Source organism: Oratosquilla oratoria, unplaced genomic scaffold (genome assembly GCF_046742065.1).
Source record: "Oratosquilla oratoria isolate Oo_2021 unplaced genomic scaffold, ASM4674206v1 SCAFFOLD63, whole genome shotgun sequence".
Lineage (NCBI taxonomy): Eukaryota > Metazoa > Arthropoda > Malacostraca > Stomatopoda > Squillidae > Oratosquilla > Oratosquilla oratoria.
Window position 1 is genome coordinate 420,001 of NW_027467727.1, and position 8,364 is coordinate 428,364.

Sequence of the window (8,364 nt, forward strand, 5' to 3'; positions counted from 1 at the left end):
TTGACGCATGGTCCGCCAAATTCGACGATTTCTCCACCCTAACAAACTTCCATTCGCTAAAGCACACGCAACAAATGGCCACACTCCGTGCATACCTACATGACGGTGTACGATCACTCCTAGAGGACACTCTCGGAGTACCACGCGACTCTACTCTCCCTGTACAAGAAATCTTGAACAAACTTCGAGTGCATTACAGGGAGAAGTGTAACGAGTCCGTACGACGATTGGCATTTACGAACTGCAAGCAAGAGAATGGAGAATCGGTCAACGCCTTCTACGAGCGTCTATCACAGCTCACACGTGAAGTTGAGCTGTGCACCGGGTTAAATTGCCGTGATACACAAGTGAAACACCAACTCATCATAGGTCTACGAGACGTCGAAACCGTACGCCAACTCCTACAAACGAGTTCCAGCGCGACGCTAGAGGATTTTTTATCGATCGCTCGTGCAAGGGAAACCGCTCGTGGCACTACGGACGCTATTCGCCGTGGGTTAAACCAACCCACCTCGGGAATGGCCTGTGCTGTGTCAACTTACAAGAAGATGCAACGCACGGAACGAGGTCCCACAGGCACCCCACCAGGGAATGAGGCCTGTCCAGGGTGCGGTGTCTTCCCCAAACACCCACGAAAAACGTGTCCAGCTCTTACGCATGTCTGCCGGATTTGCTCCAAGAGAAGGCATTTCGAGAAGGTGTGCAATTCATCCACGGCTGCCCCGAAACCCATCCCGCCACCGAAGCAGAAGAACCAACGACCTCGGAAGATGGCCATAGTGTCAAGCCTATCTGCCAACATACGGGCGGCAGATGGGAGGATCGGACCCCCGACTCCTACCATCTCTGTGAGGGTCAAATTTGGTGACGTTGAAGGCAATGTTCGATTCATCCCGGACACCGGATCTGACACAACGGTCATTGGGTGCCAGCACATGAAGGATCTGGGCATCAGCGCCCGCAGCCTCAACCCATCAAAGGACCTGGCCCTGCGGAACCCGGACCATACTGCATTCCAAGGACGTACCATCGGCTCCATGTATGCTACGATGTCCTTTGGAGACACCACCATCGACGGCTGGATCAATGTTGTGACGCACCTGCCGCGCCCCCTGCTATCATGGTGGCACTCGATGCAGCTCCGCCTCATACCTTCGTCATACCCTGCCCAACTGCCGAGGGACCAACCAATCGGCAACGCCTGCCGCTTGCAACGGGACGACGACTCGGTACCACAGCCGGTCACACACTCTCCAACGACTACGGCTCACAGCTCCCTCCCGCTCTCTCACGCCCCGCCCCCGTCAACTACAGTAGCTGACCTGCCAGATTGCATCAAGAAGACATGGCCCGACGTCCTTCGACACAAGGAAGACCTCAGGTCCGGCGAGGCCCTTAGAGAAATGACTGGGAGGCCTATGGAGATACATCTCAAGCCAGATGCGAAGCCGTTCGCACTCCACACAGCAAGACGAATCCCACACGCATGGCAAGATGACGTGAAGAAGGAACTCGATGCAATGGTGCACCAAGGCATCATTGAACCTGTTGGTGATGCCCCTTCCGTATGGTGTCACCCCCTCGTAGCGGTGCCGAAACCGAAGGGTGGTGTGCGCATCACAGTGGACACCTCAAAGTTAAACAGCCAGGTACTACGCCCAACCCACCCATCCCCCACACCAAGCGAGGCAATCAGTCGCATCGACAGGAAGGCAAAGTACTTCTCAACCTTCGATGCTATCCAGGGATATTGGCAAATCCCCTTAGCCCAGCGAGACCGCCACTTGACGACATTCATCACTCCGTACGGACGATACATGTTCCGCCGGGGCCCCATGGGCCTCTGTTCAACTGGCGACGAGTACAACCGCCGGGGTGACGAGGCCCTCGCAGACATTCCCAACCTTGCCAAGGTCGTGGACGACATAATTATCTGGGACAGCGACTACGGGACACACATACGTCGCATCAGTGAGGTCTTGAACCGATGCCGCACTCATGGCATCTCCCTCAACGCTGACAAGATGACTCTTGCTGCTCCCAGTGTCAACTTCTGCGGGTTCACAGTGTCTCAAGACGGCGTAGCCATCGACGGTGAGAAAATAAAGGCAATTACGGAATTCCCAACACCTTCCAACATCACAGACCTCCGATCGTTTATGGGTCTAGTGAACCAGTTGGGCGAATTCACATCCAACGTCTCTACAACTGCAGACGCTCTTCGCCCGCTACTCAGCCCGAGGAACACCTTCCTCTGGACACCTGCTCAGGAGGACGCCTTCCAAAGGACGAAGCAGGCCCTCGCCCAACCTCCTGTCCTCGCCCATTTCGACCCGAAACTACCGACTGCCCTCCAAACGGACGCGTCTCGTCTAAATGGCATAGGGTACGCCCTCCTACAGGAACATGAAGAGGGAGTTTGGCGACTCGTGCAGTGCGGCTCTCGATTCCTGCAGGACGTGGAAACACGGTACAGCACGATCGAGTTGGAACTGCTGGCTACGGTCTGGGCCATGCAGAAGTGCAAATACTTCCTGCTTGGCCTCCAGGACTTCACACACATCACGGATCATCGACCCCTTCTTCCGATCCTCAATACGTACACTCTAGACTGTATTGAGAACCCAAGGCTCCAACGCCTCCGGGAGAAGATTGCAGGATTCGTGTTCACCAGCAGATGGCGTAAGGGCTCAGAGTTATGCATTCCGGATGCCCTCTCAAGAGCTCCCGTGGACAAACCTCTGCCAGATGACGTCGCCCTGGGCGATGAAACAAGCATCTGCATCCGCGACGTGGTGACTCGCAATGTTGCCACGCTCCATGCCCTGTCCGGCCCTCCAACACTTGACACCACGGCAACTCCTCCACACTCAACGGACCCAGTACTCGACGAACTCCGTCAGGCAGCATCTTCGGACCCCACGTACGTGCAACTCGCCTCTCTCGTCGGGAAGGGATTCCCACGATCACGCATGGAACTCGACGAAGCTCAACTTCCCTTCTGGAAGTTCAGAGACAGCCTCTGCGTCGACGGACCTTTGATCCTCCGAGAGGCACGAATACTTGTCCCCCAAGCTCTTCGCAGAAGTGTGTTGGCTCGACTTCACGACAGCCATCGTGGTATTGAAGCCACCAAACGCCGAGCCAGGCAAACGGTCTGGTGGCCAGGCATCGATTCCGATATCGCCAACACAGTACGCTCCTGCGAGCCATGCCAGATATTGCAGCCGAGCCAACAGCGTGAGCCCTACTTCACCGACGATGTGCCCCCCTCCAGACCGTTCGAGTCGGTCTCCGCAGACTTTTTCACCACCGCTGGGAAGCACTTCCTGGTGTACGCGGATCGACTCTCTGGATGGGCAACGGTGGGCCACTGTGGCACGGACTCCTCGACATCCCAAACCATCCGGCTCTTCCGCCACTTCTTCAGCACCTTCGGCGTCCCGGTACGACTCAGGACGGATGGAGGACCCCAGTTTACGGCCTATGACTTCGCTGAATTCCTGCGACGATGGGGCGTCCGCCACGACGTCTCCACCCCCTACCACCCACAATCCAACGGGCATGCAGAATCGGCGGTCAAGGCCGTGAAACGCCTCATCATCAAGGTCGCGCCCAATGGAGAAATTCGCCACAGCGACGCGTTCCACCGGGGTCTCCTGGAGATACGGAACACGCCCAACCCCGACGGAAGAAGCCCCGCCCAGGTCCTCTTCGGACGCCCCCTTCGGTCCTGCGTCCCAGCCCACTCTAGGTCCTTTGCGCCTGAGTGGCAGGCTGCCACAGCTGAATGCGAGCAGAAGGCAGCCGCCAGAATGGAGGCGACCATCAAGCAGTACGACTCACACGCGAAGCCGCTCCCACAACTTTCCGTTGGAGCCACGGTCAGGATCCAGGATCCTACGTCACGACGATGGAGTAAGGTCGGCCACATAATGGGACAAGGACGTACCAGGGACTACCTTATCAAGACAGCGTCCGGAAGTGTCCTGTGGCGCAACCGGAAGTTCCTCCGCCCCATCCCTGAGCCAGGTGTCGCCCGTGATGGCATGAAGGAGTCTCCAACGAGCACTACCGGCAATACTCCTCGCCCCACGAATCAAACTGGCCAGCCCAATGGACCAAGACGCTCAGCGAGACTGGCCGCACGCAACAAATCGACGGCTCAATGAATACATCGATTTTGGGGGAGGGGGGGAGATGTGGCACATGTGTCTATGTCTGGGTATTTGATATTCCCGCGCGCATGGCGTGATCATGATAGACACCCATAGGCATACGACACACATACATTTATAAACACATGTCAGGATAGGAGACACTTTTCCCATGTGTAACGGAGCATAGGGACTATGTATAATAGATGACCTAGCTAGGACAATGTAGTCTAGGATGCTGTTGCATATTATATCTATTACATTTGTCACGGTGACGCCATGACGTCACGGCATAGTTCCCGCCAACGCAGTTGGACCAGAGACACTATGGTGATTGGATCCTGTAGGACCAGTGGACGTGAACTATTACTGCTGAACTATTAGTGCTGAACCTATTCACTGTTTTATATTGATAGGGCTCCCTTTATGTATCCAAGCCTATGTATACAGAAGTACTTATTAGATATAGAAACCTACGTATATATTTTTATACCCTAGCACTCTGGGTACTTTATGCATGCCAATACTCGGCCGTTCATGCATAACAACAACCTCCCCCGACTAGTAAATCTAGAGGAGAAACTAAAAAAATGAACGAAGAATGGGAGGTTAAGTTTAAACAAGTAACTCTAGTTACCCAAAGAGTTAATAAACTGGAAGAACTAAAGAAAAAGAATCAAAATCTAACTAAAGAAACAGAAGAATTAAAAAGACAGTTAAGAGAAGTAAAGGAAGAGAATGAGGAATTAAAGAGGAATAATAAAGAAAATAAAGAGTCCATAGCAAAAGAGGTAAGTGGTAGGAAAAAAGTACAGGAAAACAATAAAATTGAACTTAGAGATATAATGGAACATCAGATGAAAGAATAATCTAAAGACACAGTTATTAAAGTGATGAGGGAGAAGGAGAATATAGTAAGAGATTTAGCGGATAAAAAGAAATGTATAATTATATTAGGGATGGAAGAGAAGTATAATCTAAATAGGACTACAAGAATAAAGTAGGAAATGGAAAAAGAAAATAATATATTAGAAGTAGTTCAAGAAGATGAACCGGAAACAGGGAAACAAATAGAAGAAATGCATACACTCGGGAAATACAATACAGATTAGACCAGACCAACTAAGGTTAAATTTAGGTCACAAACGACAGCAGAGAATATCTTAGCAAAAGCAGGGAAACTAGCTGACAGCGAGCAATATAAACAGGTGTGGATAAAAAGAGAAATTAATAAAGAGGAAAGAGAGGATGAGAAAACAAAAAGACTAGAAGCTAAGGGGAAAAAAGAGAAAAGAACAGAGTCAGAAAAAGAGAAATTCTATTGGAGAGTAGTGAATATGAAAGTGAGGAAATGGTTCATAGCAGAGGAAAACAGAAGGGAAACGGGAAACACAATGGAAGTAGCAGAAAATTAAAAGTGTTTTACACAAATATAGATGGATTAATAATAGGCTTGAATGAACTGAATGACTATCTGAAGGAAAAAGACCCGGATATAATGGGAATTGTAGAGACAAAATTGAAAGCTCCACTATCACCCAACAGTGTAGGACATGGTGCATAAAATTATTGGATTAGAAGCAGAGAGGTAAAACAAGGGGGTGGAGTTATGTGCCTGACTAAGAAGGATATAAATGTGAGGAATGTCACATATGGAAAGAATAGAGTAGAAATGATTATGATGGAAGTGGAGGACAAGGATGGAAAGAGCAGGAAGTTTGTAGTAAATTATGTGCCTCCTAAAACGGCTTCGTGGGAAGAGAGAGAACACAAAAATATGTTAGAAGACACAAGGATAACACTAAATAAGATAATGGAAGATGGAGGAAGAATAGTTATAATGGGTGACTTTAATTGTAAAGAAATCTGCTGGGAAAAGATGACAGTGAAGGGTGGAGACGACCTATGGGGAAATGTACTACTTGATATGATTATAGAACCTACAATGACGCAATGAATACAAGGGAATACTAGGTATAGAAATGAGGAAGAACCATCGAGACTAGACCTAATAATCACATCAGAACCTGAAATAGTGGACAAGATTGAATATAAGACACCAATAAATAAAAGTGACCACATATTGGTTGAACTGGAATTAGATAGGGAAAAATACATGGAAAAAACGAACAATATAGAAAGGAAAGATTGATGTATGGGAAAACAAATTTTGATTGAGTAAGAGAATTCTTTCAAAAACCAGACTGGGAAAGGCTAAACAAGGAGGAAACAACAGTAGAAGAGAAGTGGAATATTTTGACAAAAATTTATAAAGGAGTGGAAATGTATGTTCCAAGACAAAAACAAGAAAAATGATATGTAAAGTGTTGGTATAACAAAAGATGTAGGGAGTTAAAAGACAAAAGGGATAAAGCTTGGATAAAATGGGAAAAAAGATAAAAGACCTGAAAAATCCAAAATATATACTAGTTATAGAAATGAATATGTACAAGTGTGCAGAGAAGAAAAGAGAAAATACGAAAAAGATGTCATAGAAAAATGTAAAGATCAACCAAAATTATTTTACAGATTTGTAAACAACAAACTGAAAAACAAACAAGAATTAGAGACTACGACAAGGAGTTGAATACACAGAGTAAATAGAAATGGCAGAAATTATGAACAAGTATATCAAATCGGTGTTTACGAGGGAAAACATACAACCTAGAGATAGAAGTAACAAGGAATGAAATAATGAATCACTTGAGTAAGCTCGATGTCAGAAAATCGCATGGACCAGATGAAATGTCAAACTGGATTTTGAGAGAATGCAGGAATGAACTAACAGACAAAATACATAGTCTAATAAGCAGTTCATTGAAAGAAGGAAAAGTTCCAGAAGATTGGAAAAGAGCAAATATAGTGCCAATATATAAAAGGAAAACAAGGAAGACCCTACTAACTATAGACCGGTTTCTCTTACAAGTACGATAGCTAAAATTTGTGAAAGAATTGTCAAAATTAGATGGGTAAGGCATTTGGGAAAAAAACGTACTAAATCCAAAGAAATTTGGATTTAGACAAGGATGATTATGCGTCTCAAACTTAATATGTTTCTATTCAAGGCTAATAGATGTAATACAAGAAAGATGGATGGGATGATTGTGCATTTCTAGACCTGAAAAAATAATTTGATAAGGTGCCACATAAGAAATTGCTAAAGAAATTAGAAACTGCAGGAGGAATACAGGGCAAACTGCTGAAGTGGATGGAAGACTTCTTGCATGAAAGAAAAATAAGAGTGGTGATAAGAGACAAACACTCTAACTGGGATGAAGTGATTAGTGGAGTTCCACAAGGATCAGTTCTGGCCTCAATAATGTTTGCTATATATATATTAATGATATGGATAAAGGAATTGAAAGTTATATGAGCTTCTTTGCGGACGATGCAAAATTGTTGAAAAAGTGAACACTGTAAAAGATAGTGAGTCGCTACAGAGTGATCTCAGTAAAGTATGGGAATGGAGTAGGAAGTGGGAGATGGAATTCAATATTAAGAAGTGTAGTATGATGGAATTTGGAAGAAGCAAAAGAAGAATAGTGGGATCATATAAATTGGGAGAGGAAGAAATTAAAAAAGTAGAAAATGAGAAGGACCTGGGAGTCATTATAATGAATAATATGTCCACTGAGAAACATATAAAAAAAATTGAGAGACATATAATTTAATAAGAACAATTTAAGTGGCATTTACATACCTGGACGAAGAAATAGTGAAGAAAATACTGGTCACTTTGATAAGACCAAGATTGGAGTATGCAGCGACGACGTGGTCACCAAGTACAAAAAAAAAAAAATGCATAACAAAACTTGAAATAATTCAAAGAGCAATTACGAAATTGGCACCAACACTCTAAGAGACTAGCAAAACTTGAGCTACAGTCATTAGAGCAAAGAAGAGAGAGAGAGGAGACTTGATAACTATTTATAGGATCACGAAAGGCATAGAAAGTATTGATAGAGAGGATCTAATAAAATGGAACAGTAGCCTAGAGATACAAGAGGACACGGAAAGAAAATCAAGAAAGGCAGTTATAGAAGGGACCTGAAAAAGAACAGCTTCCCCCACAGAGTAATAGACGTTTGGAACAAGTTAGATGAGAATGTGGTGTATGCAAAAACGATACACGAATTTAAAAATTCTAGATAAAACGAGATATGAAGAAGAGACTTCACGCGCATAGCTCCCCTCCCCGTAAAATACA